The following is a 19,152-nucleotide window of genomic DNA, read 5'->3' as shown; positions in this document are numbered from 1 at the left end:
TTGTAACCCAAAATATCCAGGAAATCCAGGACACAATGAGAAAGCCAAATCTAAGAATTATAGGCATTGATGAGAGTGAAGATTTACAACTTAAAGGGCCAGCAAATATCTTCAACAAAATTATGGAAGAAAACTTCCCTAACCTAAAGCAAGAGATGCCCGTGAATATACAAGAAGCCTACAGAACTCCAAACAGACTGGACCAGAACAGAAATACCTCCCGTCACATAATAATCAAAACACCAAATGTACTAAACAAAGAAAGAATACTTAGGGCAGTAAGAGAAAAAGGGCAAGTAACATATAAAGGAAGACCTATCAGAATTACACCAGATTTCTCACCAGAGACCATGAAAGCTAGAAGATCCTGGGCTGAGTGCATGCAGACTCTAAGAGAACACAAATACCAGCCGAGACTACTATACCCAGCGAAACTCTCAATTACTATAGATTGGGAAACCAAGATATCCCATGACAAAACCAAATTTACACAATATCTTTCTACAAACCCAGCCCTACAAAGGATAATAGGGGGAAAACACCATTACAACAAGGGAAACTATACCCTGGAAAGAGCAGGATATTAAGCTTCTTTCATCAAACCCAAAGAAGATAACCACACACGTATAAAATTAAAATAAAAAAGGATAGGAAGCAATAACCACTACTCCTTGATATCTCTTAACATCAATGGACTCAATTCCCCAATAAAAAGACATAGACTAACAGACTGGTTACGTAAACAGGACCCTACATTTTGCTGCATACAGGAAACACACCTCAGTGCCAAAGACAAAACTACCTTAGAGTAAAAGGCTGGAAGATAATTCTACAAGCAAATGGTCCCAGGAAACAAGCCGGAGTTGCCATTCTAATTTCAGATAAAATTGACTTTCAACCTAATGTCATCAAAAGAGACATGGGAGGTCACTACTTGCTGGTCAAAGGAAAAATCCAACAAGAAGAACTCTCAATCCTGAACATCTATGCCCCAAATACAAGGGCGCCCTCATTCATAAAAGAAACTTTACTAAAGCTCAAAGTACACATTGCACCTAACACAATAATTGTGGGTGACTTCAACACTCCACTCTCACCAATGGACAGATCAGGAAAACAGAAACTAAACAGGGAGACAATGAAACTAATTGAAGCTTTGAACCAATTGGAGTTAACAGATATATAGAGAAATTTTCATCCCAAAGCAAAAGAATATACCTTTTTCTCAGCACCTCATGGTACCTTCTCCAAAATAGATCATATAGTTGGTCACAAGACAGATCTCAACAAATATAAGAAGATTGAAATAATCCCATGCCTCCTTTCAGATCACTATGGAGTAAAAGTGGTCTTTAGTAACAGTAAAAACAAGAGAAAGCCCACATACACATGGAAACTGAAAAATACTCTACTCAATGATACCTTGGTCAAGGAAGAAATAAAGAAAGAAATCAAAGATTTCTTAGAATTTAATGAAAATGAAGGCACAACATACACAAATCTATGGGACACAATGAAAGCAGTGCTAAGAGGAAAATTCATAGCTTTGAGTGCCTCCAAAAAGAAATTGAGAGAGCATACACTAGAAGATTAACGGAACAATTGAAAGCCCTGGAACAAGAAGAAGCTAATTCACCCAGGAGGAGAAGAAGACAGGAAATCATCAAACTCAGGGCTGAAATCAATCAAGTAGAAACCAAGAGAACCATACAAAGAATCAACAAGACCAAAAGCTGGTTCTTTGAAAAAATCAACAATATAGATAAACCCTTAGCCAGACTAACCAAAGGGCACAGAGAAAGTATCCAAATTAACAAAATTAGAAATGAAAACGGAGATATTACAACAGAAACCGAGGAAATTCAAAAAATCATCAGATCCTACTACAAAAATCTGTACTCAACACAACTGGAGAATCTGGAGGAAATGGACATTTTCTCAGACAGATATCAATTACCAAAATTAAACCAGGATCAAATAGACCATCTAAACAGACCCATAACCCCTAAAGAAATAGAAGGGGTCATAGATAGGCTTCCGACCAAAAAAAGCACAGGACTAGATGGTTTCAGTGCAGAATTCTATCAGACCTTCAAAGAAGACTTAACACCAATACTCTTCAAACTTTTCGACCAAATAGAAACAGAAGGAACACTATCCAACTCCTTCTTCAAAGCCACTATTACACTGATACTAAAACCACACAAAGATCCAACTAAGAAAGAGAATTTCAGGCCAATTTCCCTTATGAATATCGATGCAAAAAATACTAAATAAAATTCTTGCCCACCGAATCCAAGAACACATAAAAAATGATCATCCACCATGATCAAGTAGGCTTCATCCCCCGGATGCAGGGATGGTTCAATATAAGGAAATCCATAAATGCTATCCACTACATAAACAAACTCAAAGAAAAAAAAAACACATGATCATTTCATTAGATGCTGAAAAAGCATTTGACAATCTACAGATTCAATGCTATTCCCATAAAAATCCCAACCCAGTTCTTCATAGAGCTAGAAAGAGCAATTCTCAAATTCATCTGGAATAACAAAAAACCCAGGATAGCTAAAACTATTCTCAACAGTAAAAGAACTTCAGGGGGATTCAGTATCCCAGACTTTAAACTCTACTACAGAGCAATAGTGATAAAAACTGCATGGTACTGGTACAATATCAGGCAAGCGGATCAATGGAATAGGATTGAAGACCCAGAAATGAACCAACACACGTATGGTCACTTGGTCTTCGACAAAGGAGCTGAAAGCATCCAGTGGAAAAAAGATAGTCTTTTCAACAAATGGTGCTGGTTAAATTGGAGGTCAGCATGCAGAAGAATGCACATCGATCCATTCTTATCTCCTTGTACCAAGCTCAACTCCAAATGGATAAAGGACCTCCACATAAAACCTGACACATTGAAACTAATCGAAAAGAAACTGGGGAAGATCTTGGAGGACATGGGCACAGGGGAAAAGTTCCTGAATAGAACACCTATAGCTTATGCTCTAAGATCAAGAATTGACAAATGGGACCTCATAAAACTACAAAGTTTCTGTAAGGCAAAGGACACCGTCAAAAGGACAAAACGTCAACCAACAGACTGGGAAAGGATCTTCACCGACCCTAAATCTGACAGAGGGCTAATATCTAATATATACAAAGAACTCAAGAAAGTAGAACCCAGAGAAACAAATAACCCCATTAAAAAGTGGGGTACGGAGAAACAAAGAATTTTCACATGAAGAACTTCGGAGAGCTGAGAAACACCTTAAGAAATGTTCAACATCATTAATCATTAGGGAAATGCAAATCAAAACAACCCTGAGATTTCACCTCACACCAGTCAAAATGGCTAAGGTCAAAAACTCAGGAGACAGCAAGTGTTGGCGAGGATGTGGAGAAAGAGGAACACTCCTCCACTGCTGGTGAGATTGTAAGATGGTGCAACCACTTTGGAAATCAATCTGGTGGTTCCTCAGAAAACTGGGCATGTCACTTCCTGAGGACCCTTTTATACCACTCCTGGGTATATATCCAGAGGATTCTTCAGCATGCAATAAGGACACATGCTCTACTATGTTCATAGCAGCCCTATTTGTAGTAGCCAGAAGCTGGAAATAACCTAGGTGTCCTTCAACGGAGGAATGGATACAAAAAATGTGGTATATTTCCACAATGGAGTACTATTCAGCCATTAGAAACAATGAATTCATGAAATTCTTAGACAAATGGATGGAGCTGGAGAACATCATACTGAGTGAGGTAACCCAGTCTCAAAAGATCAATCATGGTATGCACTCACTGATAAGTGAATATTAGCCTAGAAATTTTGAATACCCAGGACATAATCCACAAATTAAATGATGTCCAAAAAGAATGGAGGAGTGGCCCCTGGTTCTGGAAAGACTCAGTGCAAGAGTATAGAGGAATTCCAGAACAGGGAAGTGGGAAGGGGTGGATGGAAGAACAGGGGGAGGGAAGAGGGCTTATGGGACTTGTGGGGAGTGGGGACCCAGAAAAGGGGAAATCATTTGAAATGTAAATAAAAAATATATCAATAAAAATATGCTGAGTTGTTTAGATATGTATGTATATATGTATATATAATCATATATAAGCATATATACATATGCATATATATTCTTGTTTTATTTATAACTACTGACTTTTAGTTATCAGGAAAGAAACACACATATACACATCACCTTCAGAATATATATATTCCAAAATACATAAATTTAGTTTCTTCAGTCTATATAATGTTACTTGTACATATATATATTGTTTTAAAGATGATCAGTTATTGCATCACCCATTGGGAAAATTTTCTGTGTGAAAGATCATTTCTTCTACTCTCAGAATTTTTCAGTTTTCTATAGTTCTTTGTCTAGCATTTAAGCCCAACAGGTTTCCCCCTTCCATCTTACCATGTCAATATGTGTCACTGTCATTTTTCATGGCTTCTGCAGCAAGGCTGATGAAAATTCATCAGTAAAATATTCTGAAAGATCTAGAAAAAAAAAAAGGTGTGTCAATTTGGCACAGCCCAGAGGTTCTGTCAATGGAGTATCAAATTTAGAGATTGATCAGATCAAATTGGCCTGAGGACAAGTCTTTGGGGGATTGTCTTGATTGTTAATTGTTATAGGAAGGCCCTGTCCACTGTGGGTAGCACCATTCCCTGTGCTGCTAGTCCTGAACTTTATAAGAAAGCTAGTTAATCATGATTCTGTGAATGAACCAGGAAACAACATTCCTGCATAGTTTCTGGGCAAGAGGTAAGCCAGGTGGATTTGTAAATGTGGGAATGTATGGTGATTGATATGGCAACAAATGTGCAGGTCCCTGTTGCCTATGGGTGATGTCACCATCATCACTGGATTCGGAGATGACCTGCAACCCTAAGGCCAGTTCCTGATACCGACAGTTTCTGTTTCAAGTTTGTGCTTGAGTTCCTTCCCTGACTACTCTGTGATTACCAATAACCTTATAAACTTGAAATAAACCATTTCCTTCTCTAGTTTACTGTTTTTTGAGGGGGAAGGACAGAGTTTATTATCACAATAGAATGAAACTAGAACAATAGCAAACAAACAAAACTAGTGAAAGGAAAATCACTAAAGTTTATTAAAATAGTTGAGATAGATAACAATATCAACTGGTATGGTATGTATGGATAAAATTTTAGAATTATTTGAAACTTCAAGCTTAACTCATTTCATATTTTAGGGTAGGTCATTGAAGTCTGTCCAGTATCACTTGGACTGTAGACCTCTTTTCTCATTTAATGTTAGGTTAAAAAAAAATGAAGACATTGCATTTAGCAGATATGTTTTGGGGATAAAAATCATATGAATTTTTAAAGGTTTGTTTTATTTTTATTCTTGTGAAAGAGTGTGTGTGTATGCACTTGTATTTATATACTCATACAGACCAGAGTGTTGGTCCTCTGGAGACAGGGTTAGAGTCAGTCATGAGCCCCTGAGTGAGTACTTAGAACCAAACTTGAATCCTCAGCAAGAGTGGAATGTACTCCTAATGTAAGCCATCTCTCCAGCCTCTTTTAGAAATTATTAAAGGTTTTAATAAGCACTTAATACAAAAAATAAGACCCTGAAAAGAAAGTTTAAAAAGAGGAAGTTACCAAGTTCTTCTGTCTGTTCATTCCCTTGGTAACTAAATATTACTCACTTGCTGCTGGATTCCAAATACTAGGGATACAAAAATAAATGAGAAATACAATGTTTTCAATTAAACTCTTAATTTAAATTATCATAATTTGTTCCAGCCTTATGAGGAACAGTTTGGGATTTGGGAATTTAAATTCAAGAATTTAAGAATGAAGCTAGTGTGGGGTCCAACAAGCTTACCCTACCTACTCCCAATGAAAGTTAAACAAGTGAGCTCCTGTGATGCATTATTCCTGAGTTATCCATGGTCCCAGACACATCAGCAGGAGAGGATGGTCTTGTTGGACACCAAATGGGGGAGAGGCCCTTGGTCATGGAAAGACTTGATGCTCAATGTAGAGGAATACCAGGACAGGGGAACAGGTGTGGGTTGATTGGGGAAGGGGAGATGGCTTATGGGATTTTCAAGGGAGGGAGGAGGGAACCAGGAAAGGGGATAACATTTGAAGTGTAAATAAAAAACATACCTAATAAAAAAAGATAAAGAAACAACATACATTCTACCCATTACTATATGGATAAAACCAAACAGAAAGCCAGAGATCAATTTAGGAGTTGGTATAAATCTTCAAGCAACCCACTCTGTTCCAAGCTCAGAAATCCCAAGGATGATACATCAATCCCTCAATATGAGGGTGGCTGCCCTCATGACTCAGACCTCCTGTTAGGCCTCACCTTTTGTTCTAGCACCACCCACAGACCCAAGCTCAGGGCCCGGCTTGTAGTGTCTGAGCATCAGTGGGACACAAACCCTTATCAAACCAAGGCAGCCCTCCCTGGTAGCTTTCGTCTTCCTCTAACTCGCCTTTACTTACCCTCAATGTAATCCATCAAAATTCTTAGCTTTTAAGTGAATATTGAGTTTTGTTCTTCATTGTAAAAAGAAAATACTTTATCAAGTTTTCCTTTCTCTTTCCCTTTTTCATCTTCCTGGCTTTATATGTTAGCATACATTTCCTTCACAGAAACTGTTTTTCTGTCTTTTGTACCAAAATCCGTAATCTTTATTTTTTATTCGATATATTCTTTATTTACATTTCAAATGATTTCCCCTTTTCTTGATTCCCCCCTCCCTGAAAATCCCATAAGCCCTCTTCCCTCCCCCTGTTCCCCCATCTGCCCCTTCCCTGCTGCACTGAGCCTTCCCAGGACCGGGGGCCACTCCTTCCTTCTTCTTGGACATCATTTGCTATGTGGATTGTGTCTTGGGTATTCCAAGTTTCTAGGCTAATATCCACTTATCAGAGAGTGCATACCATTAGTGTTCTTTTGAGACTGGGTTACCTCACTTAGGATGATGTTCTCCAGCTCCATCCATTTGTCTACAAATTTCATGAATTCATTGTTTCCATTGTGTAAATATACCCCATTTTTTGTATCCATTCCTCCATTGAGGAACATCTGGGTTCTTTCCAGCTTCTGGCTATTATAAATAGGGCTGCTATGAACATAGTTGAACATGTATCCTTATTACATGCTGGGGAATCCTCCCATATGCCCAGCAGTAGTATAGCAGGGTCCTCCGGAAGTGTCATGCCCAGTTTTCTCCAAATCTGTAATCTTAAAACATACATGTATTACATATATTTAAGGTACACATAATAAATAATGGGATGCTTATAGCTAGTACGACAATTCCTATAGAGAAGAAAAGTAATATTTTCTTTGTTCCAGTTACTTCTTATTTTTATTTGATTTATAGCAAAAGCATATAAAGTCTACTCACTCCAAAGAATCCAAATGCAATAGAATTCTATCACCTCTGTATGGCCTCTGGTCTTCCCCTCCACAAACCCAGCCCCGAACTCCCTACTCCCTTTCCAATCTCCTCTCCTACCCAGCTCCATTTCTCCATCTGCCTTCAATAACCATTCCAGCCCCCTTTCCAAGTAAGACTCAAGTCTCCTTGTTTATTCCCTTTTCTCTTTCCAACCTTCTTGGGTCTGTGAAGTGTAGCCTGGGCATCCTGTATTTTATGGCAAATATCCATTTATTTGTGAATACATACCTCACATGTCCTTTCGGGTCTAGATCACCTCACTCGGGATGATATTTTCAAACTCCATCCATTTGCCTGAAAAATTCATGATGTCTTTGTTTTTCCTTGCAGAGTAGTATTCCATTCTTCAGTTGAGAGACATCTTAGTTGCTTCCAGTTTCTGGCTATTATGAATAAAGGTGCTGTGAACATAGTTGACCAAAGTTCCCTGTGGGGAACTTTGCATAATATAAGGGGATGGTATAGCTGGGTCTTGAGGTAGAACTATTCCTAGTTTTCTAAGAAACTGCCAAATTGATTTCCAAAGTTTTTGAGCTTAGCCATTCTAATGGGTGTAAGATAGAATCTCAGGGTTGTTTGTTTCCCTGGTGATTAAGGAATTTCAACATTTAAGTGCTTCTTGGTATTTGAGATTTCTTTGTTGAGAATTCTCTGTTTAGCTCTGTGCCCCATTTTTAAATTGGGCTATTCGGGTTGCTGGTATTTACCTTTTTGCGTTCTCTATAAATTTTGGAAATTATAGCTCTTTGTCAGATGTAGAGTTGGTGAAGATTCTTGCCCAATTTGTAGGCTGCCATTTTGTCTTATTGACAGTGTTCTTTGTCTTACTGATGCTTTGCAGTTTTATGAGGTAGGTCCTGTTTATCAGTTGTAGAGCTTAGAGATTGAGCCATTATCTCCTGTACCAATGTGTTCACATGTATTTCCTACTTTCTCTTCAAGGAGAGTCAGTGTATATGATTTATGTTGAGATTTTTCAACCACTTGGACTTGAGTTTTCTGATAAATATGGATTTATTTTCATTTTTCTACATATAGACATCCAGTTTGACCAGCACTGTTTCCTGAAGATACTCTCTTTTTTCCACTATATGGTTTTTGGCTTTTTTCTTTTTTTCTTTTTTTATTAGAAACCAAGTGTCCATAGATCTGTGAGTTTATTTCCAGATCTTTGATTCCATTGATCTGTTTTTGTACTAATACCTTGCAGTTTTTATCACTATTGCTTTATAGTATAGCTTGAGGTCAGGGATGGTGATTCCTCCCAAAGTTCTTTTATTGTTCAAAAATATTTTTGCTATCCTGTTTTTTTTTCCATATGAAGTTAAGAATTGCTCTTTCCAGATCTATAAGAACTTGTGTTGGGAGTTTGGTATTGCATTGAATCTGTAGATTGCTTTTGGTAAAATGGCCATTTTCACTATGTTAATCCTACCTATCCATGAACATGGGAGATCTTTCCATCTTCTGATATCATCTTTAATTTCTTTCTTCAATGACTTGATGTTCTTGTCATACAGGTCTTTCACTCCTTGGTTAGAGTTACACCAAGATATTTTATATTATTCATGGTTATTGTAAAGGGTTTTATTTTACTAATTTCTTTATCACCCAGTTTATCATTTGTATGAAGGAAAGTTCCTAATTTCTTTGAGTAAATTTTATATCAGGCCACTTTGCTAAAGCTGTTTTTCAGCTGTAAGAGTTCTCTGGTAAAATTTTTGGGATTGCTCATGTATACTCTCATATCATCTGCAAATAGTGATAGTTTGACGTCTTTTTTTCAATTTATATCTCTTTGATCTTCTTTAGTTGCCTTATTGCTCTGGCCAGAACTTCAAATACTATGTTGAATATATAGACAGAGAGTGGAAAGCCTTGTCTTGGCCCTGATTTTGGTAGAAACTGCTTTAAGTTTTTCTACATCTAGTTCAGTATTGGCTATCGGCTTGCTGTAAATTGCTTCGATTTTGTTTAGGTATGTGCCTTGTATCCCTCAAGAATCTTTCTAATTCTTTTAATATGAAGGGGTGTTGAATTTTGTCAAAAGCCTTTTCAGCATCTAACGACATGCTAATGTGATTATTTTCAGTTTGTTTATATGATAGATAATGTAGATGAATTTTTGTATATTGAATACCATCCCTATGTCTCTGGGATGAAGTCTACTTGATCGTGATGCTTTTGATGTGTTCCTGGATTCAGTTTGTGAGTGGTTTTTTTTTTTTTTGGTTTTTGGGGGTTTTGTTTTTTGTTTTCTGTTTTTAGTATTTTGGCATCAATATTCATAAGAGAAATCAGTCTGAAGTTCTCTTTCTTTCTTGAGTCTTTGTGTGGTTTAGGTTTCAGGGTGGCTATGGCCTCATAGAATGAGTTTGTTAGTGTCATAGTTTGAGTAGTGTTGGTATTAGCTCTTATTTGAAAGTCTGGTAGAATTCTGCACTAAAAACACCTGTCCCTGAGCATTTGGGGGTTGGAAGACTTTCAATGACTGCTGCTATTTCTTTAGGGGTTATAGAGCTGTTTAAGTAGTTTATCTGGTCTTGATTTAATTTTGGAAAGTGGTATCTAATTAGAAAATCATCCATTTTGTTAAGATTTCCAATTTTGTAGAGTATAGACTTTTGGAGTAAAATCTAATGATTATTTGGGTTTCTTCAGTGTCTGTTGTTGCTTCTCCCTTTTTGTTTCTGATTTTGTTTATTTGAATACTTTCTGTATTTTTCTTAGTTTGGCTAAGGGAAGTTGGTCTATCTTCTTGATTTTCTCAATGAACCAGCTTTTTGTTTTGTTGATTTTTTTGTATTGTTTTATTTGTTTCTAACTGATTGATTTCAGCCCTGATTTTGATTACTTCCTACCTTCTACCTACTCTTTGGAGTTATTTCCTCCTCCTCCTCCTCCTCCTCCTCCTCCTCCTCCTCCTCCTCCTCCTCCTCCTCCTCCTCTTTCTTGTTCCTGATTATTCTATGGAGTCACTTAGTCCTATGAACTTTCATCTTAGGACTGCTTTCATTGTGTTCCATAAATTTGGGTATGTTGTGCCTTTATTTTCATTGAATTCTAGAAAGTCTTTAATTTATTTCTTATTTCTTCCCTGGAACAGAGATCATTGAGTAGAGAGAGAGTTGTTCAATTTTCATGAGTTGGAAGACTTTCCAGTGCTTCTGTTCTTGTTGAAGTCCAGCTTTAACCATGGAGATATGATAAGATACTAGGTATTCTTTCAGTTTTATCTGTTGAGGATTACTTTGTGACCCACTAAATGGTGGTGACTTGGAGAAGAATCAATGAAGTGCTGAAAGAAGGTATATTCTTTTATGTTTGCATAAAATATTCTATAGACATCTATTGGGTACATTTGATTCATAATGTCTGTTAGTTTTGTTTTTTCTTTGTTAGTTTTTGTCTAAATGACCTGTCAATTGGTGACAGTAGGATATTGAAGTCTCCCACTGTTAATATGTGGGGTTCAATGAGTGGTTCAAGCTTTGGCAGTGTTTCTTTTTACAAATCTGTGTGCCCTTGTGTTTGGAGCATAGATGTTCAGAATTGAGATATTATCTTGGTAGATATTTTTCCTCTGATGAGTATGAAGTGTTCTTCCCTGTTTCTTTTGATTAATTTTGGTTGAAATTCTATCTTACTAGATTAGAATAACTACTCCTTGCTTCTTGAGTCCTTTTGTTTGGAAATCTTACTGTTATTTCGATGTTAGTGGTATTAGTGTGTGTGTGTGTGTGTGTGTGTGTGTGTGTGCGTGTGTTTGTGTGTGTGTGTGTGTGTGTGTGTGCATGCGCGCGTGCATTTTCCTTGCTTTTGCTCATATTGAATAACTTATTTCCCATTATTTTCTTAGATGTAGTTATCCTCCTGGGGGTTGGAGCTTTCCTTCTAGAATTTTCTGTAGGTCTGGATTTGTGCATAGATATTGTTTGAATTTGGGTTTGTCTTGAAATATTTTGTTTTCTCCATCTAAGATGATTGAGAGTTTTGCTAGATATAATAGACTAGGTTGGTATCTGTGGCTTTTTATAGATTGCAGGATATCTGTCCAGGCCTTCTAGCTTTTAGAGTCTCTGTTGAGAAGTTGGGTATAATTCTGATAGGTCTGTCTTTGTATATTACCTACCCTTTTCCCTTTTCTGCTTTTAATACTCTTTCTTTGTTGTATATATTTTGTGTTTTGGTTATTACATGGCAGAGGATTTTCACTTCTAATCTAGTCTAATTAGTGTTCTATGAGCTTCTTGTATGTTTATAGGCATCTCTTTCTTAAGAGAGAGTTTTCTTCTTCAATTTTGTTGAAAATATTTTCTGGGCCTTGGATCTGGGACTCTTCCCTTTCTTCTAGTTTTATTATTCTTAAGTTAGGTCTTTTCATGGTATCCCAGATATCCTGGATGATTTATGTCAGAAATTTTTCAGATTTAACATTTTATTTTACTGATGGATCAGTTTCTTCTATTGTATCTTCTACACCTGAGATTCTCTCTTTTATCTCCTTTATTCAGTTGGTGCTACTTGAATGGTTCACTCCCAAGCTTCTATTTAACTAGCTTTTTTGTGCAACATAGGAGCCCTGCTTAACAACCAAAAAATTCCACAAACAAATACATAAGCCAATCTGATCTAGGCAATCTCCCAACTGAGACTTTCTCACATAACTCTGGGCTGTGTCAAGTTGACTGCTGAGGCTAACCAGAAGAACACATGTTTCAAACTCCAAGCTGTATCTTGACTTGACATTGTGTGTTGAGTACTGTCTGCAGTAATAATCACTATAAAGTAGCTAATTCACTCTAATGATAAAATTAACAGTTGGTTACAAAACAGTGCCATACCAACCCCAGTAGAATCTGAGTGACAAGTTCCACAGACTGAAGTGAAAACTTCAAAAGAAGGAAGTCTCCTGGGACTGGTTGTGGAACTCTTGGCCAGAGGGAAAAATATTGAGCTGTAGTTCTCATGGCAATTTATCTGTTTCATCTTCTTTTATTCTCTTTCTTACATAGGAGATGTACTTGATGGCCTAAGCCAAGATCTTGAGCAAGAATAATGGGTACGAGGTCATCCCTTGAGATGGGGACACTAGCCATGTATCCCTGGGGAAGCCAGCACTTTACTTTTATAAATCATTTACAAGATAGTTTTGATAGATAAAAATTTTCCCAACAATAAAATTCTACGGCTACACTTGTGTCATCAAAAGTTGGGCTTTGGTGTATTGTTTTTGGAAAGCTTTAAATAAAAAGAATTAAAATAGTTTAAATTTACATTTTGAACATTCACAAAACAATCAGGTACTAGATGTTAAATAATAACTGACCATAAAAGTTTATTAGCCTGCTCCTGGAAGTCTGCCACTAGACTTGAATGACTTGTGTGCTTTACTGTGCCAAATGACTACAATGATATCTGTCCTATCCGTGACTGCTTCATTGAACACATCTTCTCAGAGTTGTAATAATTCTTTCTTTTTTATTTATAAAAACCCTTGATTGAGAGCTGCAAGATATACTCAGATTCAAACTGCCTCTGTGTTTGTTTCTATTTGTCACCACCGCCGAATCCTTAACCAACGAACTTTCGAGAACCTTTGTCCCAGGGACCCCCTCTCTCCATACCCGACTGGGGTGGTCCTGTGGCAAAACAGATCCTTGTTTATTACTTATTATGAACTAAAAGGACACCTATGCTCTTGTGTATACTATTATCTTAGTGTAACTCTAGAGGAAAAGAAGATAATAGATAAGCAGAATGAGACTATTAGTAAGTATTAGGTTGTTAGATAGAAAGTAGCCAGGAGAAACATAAATGGGTCTGGTAATAATTGAGGCAAAGGAGAAAATGGGTGGATATATGTTTTTTGTTAGTAGTGAACTAAAAAGGAAAGGTAAGAATATATACTCTGATATCATAAACCATGCTAGCCTCTGGGTTTTAGGAGCTGTAACAGTAAAAACAATGATTACGGGGGAAAGAAAAGAAAGGAAAAACATAAAAGAAAGAGAAAGGAGGAGTAGGGATGCAATGTCCTGAACTATATAGACAAAGAAAATCTGTGGCCAGGGTTGAAAGCTTGCAGTACATAGAAGATAATGGAGTTTTTGTCAGATAAATAATAGCTATAGGCAAGTAGGAGAACTGGTGGGAGTACAAGGAATGAGATCAAGGGCCTGAGTATTGATTTCCATTCCCTGGTTGATCTGCCACTTTGTCCCTTGGTCCCAGTCTGGACCATATTCCATATTGCTTTTAAATAATCAGTTCTTCTCATGTGGTGGCCACCCCCAACTCCCACCATGTATAGACTTTTTAAAAAATGCTTTCCTAAGTACTATGGAGGACTGAAGCAAACTCCTAGCATCTACTTTGTATATATTTCCAAATTTCATGAATAGGATAAAAAGGTAAACAGGCCACAGTTTGCTAATGGGAATTTTTAAATCAGTGACGAGTGTATCTTACAACCTTGCTACAGCCCTGTGGCATATCATTCCCAAGACTTGTGCACTTGTTAGTTGACTCATAATATAAAACAGGGCACAAGCTGGAACAAACCTTTACTAGGAGAGTTAAAATTGCTGATTTAAATACAGACTATAGAACTAGATGGGAGAGCAAAGAAGGAAAATTGTATTTTTAACAAAAAAGAATAGCCTGACTTTATTTCTGAAGTATATATAAAATATATTCTACATTGTTGCATCAGAGATTTTTAGATTCCTTTCTAGTTACAAACACTGCTGGTAGTTGGATTGCATTTTTATTATATTCATTTCTCTTTGGGGAAAAATTGTAAAGAAACAAAAAGATTCCAGGTGAGGTATCCTAGAAATAAAAGTTGAAAGATTCTTACTTTTCTTGCTTGAAAGAAAGGAGGAAAGAAGAAAGGAAGGATCAAAAGAAGGAAGCAAAGAAGAAAGAAAGAAAGAGAGAGAGAGAGAGAGAGAGAGAGAGAGAGAGAGAGAAAGAAAGAAAGAAAGAAAGAAAGAAAGAAAGAAAGAAAGAAAGAAAGAAAGAAAGAAAGAAAGAAAGAAAGAAAGAAAGAAAGAAAGAAAGAGAGGAACTCATGCATGTGCAGTGTCTCGGGGTGAGTACCATGTTCCTCTTGGACGTAAACTGGCGGTGTCTGGGGTTCTTTAAGTGATTTAATATTAAATCACTGGGGATCAGAACCATCTGACACCCATGGCTGAAATTGCTGCCACCAAAGCAAACACCCCCAAAACACTCATAGATAACAGGACTGTTGTCTAGTATGGCTGTGAGGCATTTGAGGGACACACACACCCCAATTAGAAGTTAAGTATCTTCTAGGCAAGGTCAGGCCCTTCAGGCTCAGAAAAAACTTACCAGCAGCATCCCTGGTACTAAGAGCTTTAAGCTTAGCCTGGCCATACTACCTGGTTCTTTAGCATGCAGACAGCCCATCCTGAGACTTCTGTGCCTCCGTAATTATGCGGGCCAGCTCTCCTAGTAAATCTACTCATTTACATTGCTGACTTGGGATTTGAAGATTGATTATCTCCCACAAGTTCCTGTGGGATGCTTTGTTCCCTGCTGGTGCTGATATTTTTAGAGGTGATGAAAGTCATTAAGAATGTCTTTGATCTCCAGGTGAGAATTCTTTGTTTAACTCTGTACCCCATTTTTTAATAGGGTTGTTCGGTTTTCTGGAGTCTAACTTCTTGAGTTCTTTATATATATTGGATATTAGCCCTCTATCTGATGTAGGATTGGTGAAGATCTTTTCCCAATTTGTTGGTTGCCAATCTGTCCTCTTGATGGTGTCCTTTGCCTTACAGAAACTCTGTAACCTTATGAGGTCCCATTTGTCAATTCTTGATCTTAGAGCATACGCTATTGGTGTTCTGTTCATAAACTTTCTCCCTGTACCGATGTCCTCAAGGGTCTTCCCCAGTTTCTTTTCTATTAGCTTCAGAGTGTCTGGCTTTATGTGGAGGTCCTTAATCCATTTGGATTTGAGCTTAGTACAAGGAGACAAGGATGGATCAATTCGCATTCTTCTGCATGCTGACCTCCAGTTGAACCAGCACCATTTGTTGAAAAGGCTATCTTTTTTCCATTGGATGTTTTCAGCCTCTTTGTCGAGGATCAAGTGGCCATAGGTGTGTGGGTTCATTTCTGGATCTTCAATCCTGTTCCATTGATCCTCCTGCCTGTCACTGTACCAATACCATGCAGTTTTTAATACTATTGCTCTGTAGTATTGCTTGAGGTCAGGAATACTGATTCCCCCAGATTTTCTTTTGTTGCTGAGAATAGTTTTAGCTATCCTGGGTTTTTTGTTGTTCCAGATGAATTTGATAATTGTTCTTTCTAACTCTGTGAAGAATTGAATTGGGATTTTGATGGGTATTGCATTGAATATGTATATTGCTTTTGGCAAAATGGCCATTTTAACTATATTGATTCTACTGATCCATGAGCATGGGAGGTTTTCCCATTTTTTGAGGTCTTCTTCCATTTCCTTCTTCAGAGTCTTGAAGTTCTTGTCATACCTGAAGAACTTCGGATGGCGGAGAAGCATCTTAAAAAATGCTCAACTTCATTAGTCATTAGGGAAATGCAAATCAAAACAACCCTAAGATTTCATCTTACACCAGTCAGAATGGCTAAGATTAAAAATTCAGGAGACAGCAGGTGTTGGAGAGGGTGTGGAGAAAGAGGAACACTCCTCCACTGCTGGTGGGGTTGCAAATTGGTACAACCACTCTGGAAATCAGTCTGGTGGTTCCTCCGAAAACTGGGCACCTCACTTCCAGAAGATCCTGCTATACCACTCCTGGGCATATATCCAGAGGATTCCCCACCATGTAATAAGGATACATGCTCTACTATGTTCATAGCAGCCCTATTTATAATTGCCAGATGCTGGAAAGAACCCAGGTATCCCTCAACAGAAGAGTGGATGCAAAAAATGTGGTATATCTACACAATGGAGTACTATTCAGCCATTAGAAACAATGAACTCATGAAATTCTTAGGCAAATGGATGGAGCTAGAGAACATCATACTAAGTGAGGTAACCCAGACTCAAAAGGTGAATCATGGTATGCACTCACTAATAAGTGGTTATTAACCTAGAAAACTGGAATACCCAAAACATAATTCACACATCAAATGAGATACAAGAAGAAAGGAGGAGTGGCCCCTGGTTCTGGAAAGACTCAGTGAAACAGTATTCGGCAAAACCAGAATGGGGAAGTGGGAAGGGGTGGGAGGGAGGACAGGGGAAGAGAAGGGGGCTTACGGGACTTTCGGGGAGTGGGGGACTAGAAAAGGGGAAATCATTTGAAATGTAAATAAATTATATCGAATAAAAAAATAAAACAAACAAACAAACAAAGAATGTCTTTGATCTCAATGTTGATCTCTCTCTCTCTCTCTCTCTCTCTCTCTCTCTCTCTCTCTCTCTCTCTCTCTTTCTCTCTCTCTCTCTCTCTCTCCTTCCAATTCCCTCTCCTACTCCATTCTCTCCTTCTATCCATCTCTGGTATCTATTTTGTCTCCCCTACTGAAAAAGATTCAAACATGCTCTCTTGTGCCCTCCTTGTTATTTGGCTTCTTTGGGTCTGTTGATTATAGCATGGTTATCCTGCACTTTCTGGCTAATATCCACTTATCAATGAGCACATACCATGCATGTCCTTCTGGGCTGAGTTACCTCACTCAGGATGGTATTTTCTAGTTCCATCCATTTGCCTGCAAAATTCTTGATGCCCTTGTTTTTAATGGCTGAATAGTATTTCATTATGTAGTCATACCACATTTTCTGTATCCATTTTTCAGTTGAGAGACATCTAGGTTGTTTCCAGTTTCTGGCTATCATGAATAAAGCTGATATGAGCATAGTTGATCAAGTGTCCTTGTGGGATGGTGGAGCACAATTTGGGTATATGCTCATGAGTAGTAGACCTGCATCTTGAGGGAGAACTATTCCCAGTCTTCTGAAAAACGGCCAAATTTATTTCCAGAGTGGTGGTACAAGTTTGCACTCCTGCTAACAGTATAGGAGTGTTCCTCTTGCTCTACAACCTTGCCAGCATGTATTGTACTTTGAGTTTGTGATCCTAGCCATTCTGATAGGTATAAAGTAGAATCTTAAAGAGAGAGAAGGGAGATCAGCTTGTAGGGTGGCAATCTCTAGGAGATGTCAGAGACCTAGAATGGGAAGAGTCCCCAAAGGGCCTAAGGCGGTGACTCTATCTGAGATTCCTATCAGTGGGGTTTATGGGTCCTGAAGTGGCCACTTCCTGTAGTCAGCCAGGACTCCCAGTAGAAGGACAAAGACAGCAACCCACCCACAAGTCTTTGACCCAAAATGTGTCCTGCTTACATGATGTGCAGGGACAGAAATAGAGCAGAGACTGAGGGAATAGCCAACTAATGACTGCCCCAAACTGAGACCCATCTTATGGGTAAGAACCAATCCCCAAGTAATGATACTTAGTTATTCTTGCCTACAGGAACCTAGCATAACTGTCCACCCAGATGCTGTCCACCCAGCAGTCAATGGAAAGAGATGCAGAGACTCACACTCCAATATTAGATGGAGCTTGAGGAGTCTTACAGAAGAGTTGGGAGAGAGATTAAGGGACTTGAACAGAACAGAGACTCCACAAAAGGCCAACAGAGTCAACTAACCTGGACCCTTGGGGGTTCTCAGAGACAGAATCACCAACCACTGAGTGAGCACAGGCTGGACCTAGGTCCCCTGCACATATGTAGCAGATGAGCAGCATGGTCTTCATGTGTGTCCCCCCAAATAACTGGAGCAAGAGGTGTCCCTGAGCCTGTCGCCTACTGCCTGCCTGCCTGCCTGTAGATCCCACACTCCTAAATGGGCAGCCTTGTCTGGCCCCAGTGTGAGAGGATGTGTCTAGCTCCACAGTGAGTGATGTGTGGAGGTGGGGTGGGGGGTGATGACACCTATAGGGGAGCTTCCCTTTCTCAAAATAGAAGGGGAAAGGGAAATAGGGTATGACTTGCAGGAGGGGGGTACTAGGGGAGAAGAAGAGCTGATATTGAGTTGTAAAGGAAATAAATAAATAAATAAATTTAATAAAAATGAAAAAAAGAATGTCTTTGAAGGACACATTCTGCCTTTTTCACTCCTGTCTTCCTCTGCTTCCTGACCACCATAGTGTGGAGTCCTCTGCTCCATCATACCCCATCTACCATGACGTAATGACACCTATTAAACTATGAAACTGAAGTTGCTCATGCCAGGAATTCTGCCACACCAACAAGAGAACTAATATGTCCTTTTAGATCTGAGTTTCAAAGAGCCAATACAAAGGCTCACTTCAGTGAGTTAAGGATTGTTTTAGATAATGTGTTAAATCATTCACGGTAATTAATAGTTTTCATTCAGTGATAGCTATTATACAGCTTAGTTACCTGGAATAAGGAAATAAGGTTAGAGATAGAGCTTTTGTTTAGGGTGATGTGGGAGGTTAATAAGGAAAAGGAATTAGTGATAGCAGAAGTGGCTCATTAGAAACCAAATTTTATAATGTCAGGAACTCCTTTATTTTATTCAGACACCTTTTCTTCTTACCACAGAAGGACATAAACATTGCACACTCAAGATACCAGAGGCAGTAGGAGTGTAGCCCAAGTCATCTTGGGAAGCACCCATTCCAG

The sequence above is a fragment of the Apodemus sylvaticus genome, chromosome 15 (genome assembly GCF_947179515.1).
Source record: "Apodemus sylvaticus chromosome 15, mApoSyl1.1, whole genome shotgun sequence".
Classification (NCBI taxonomy): Eukaryota; Metazoa; Chordata; class Mammalia; order Rodentia; family Muridae; genus Apodemus; species Apodemus sylvaticus.
This window is presented reverse-complemented; position numbering follows the sequence as displayed.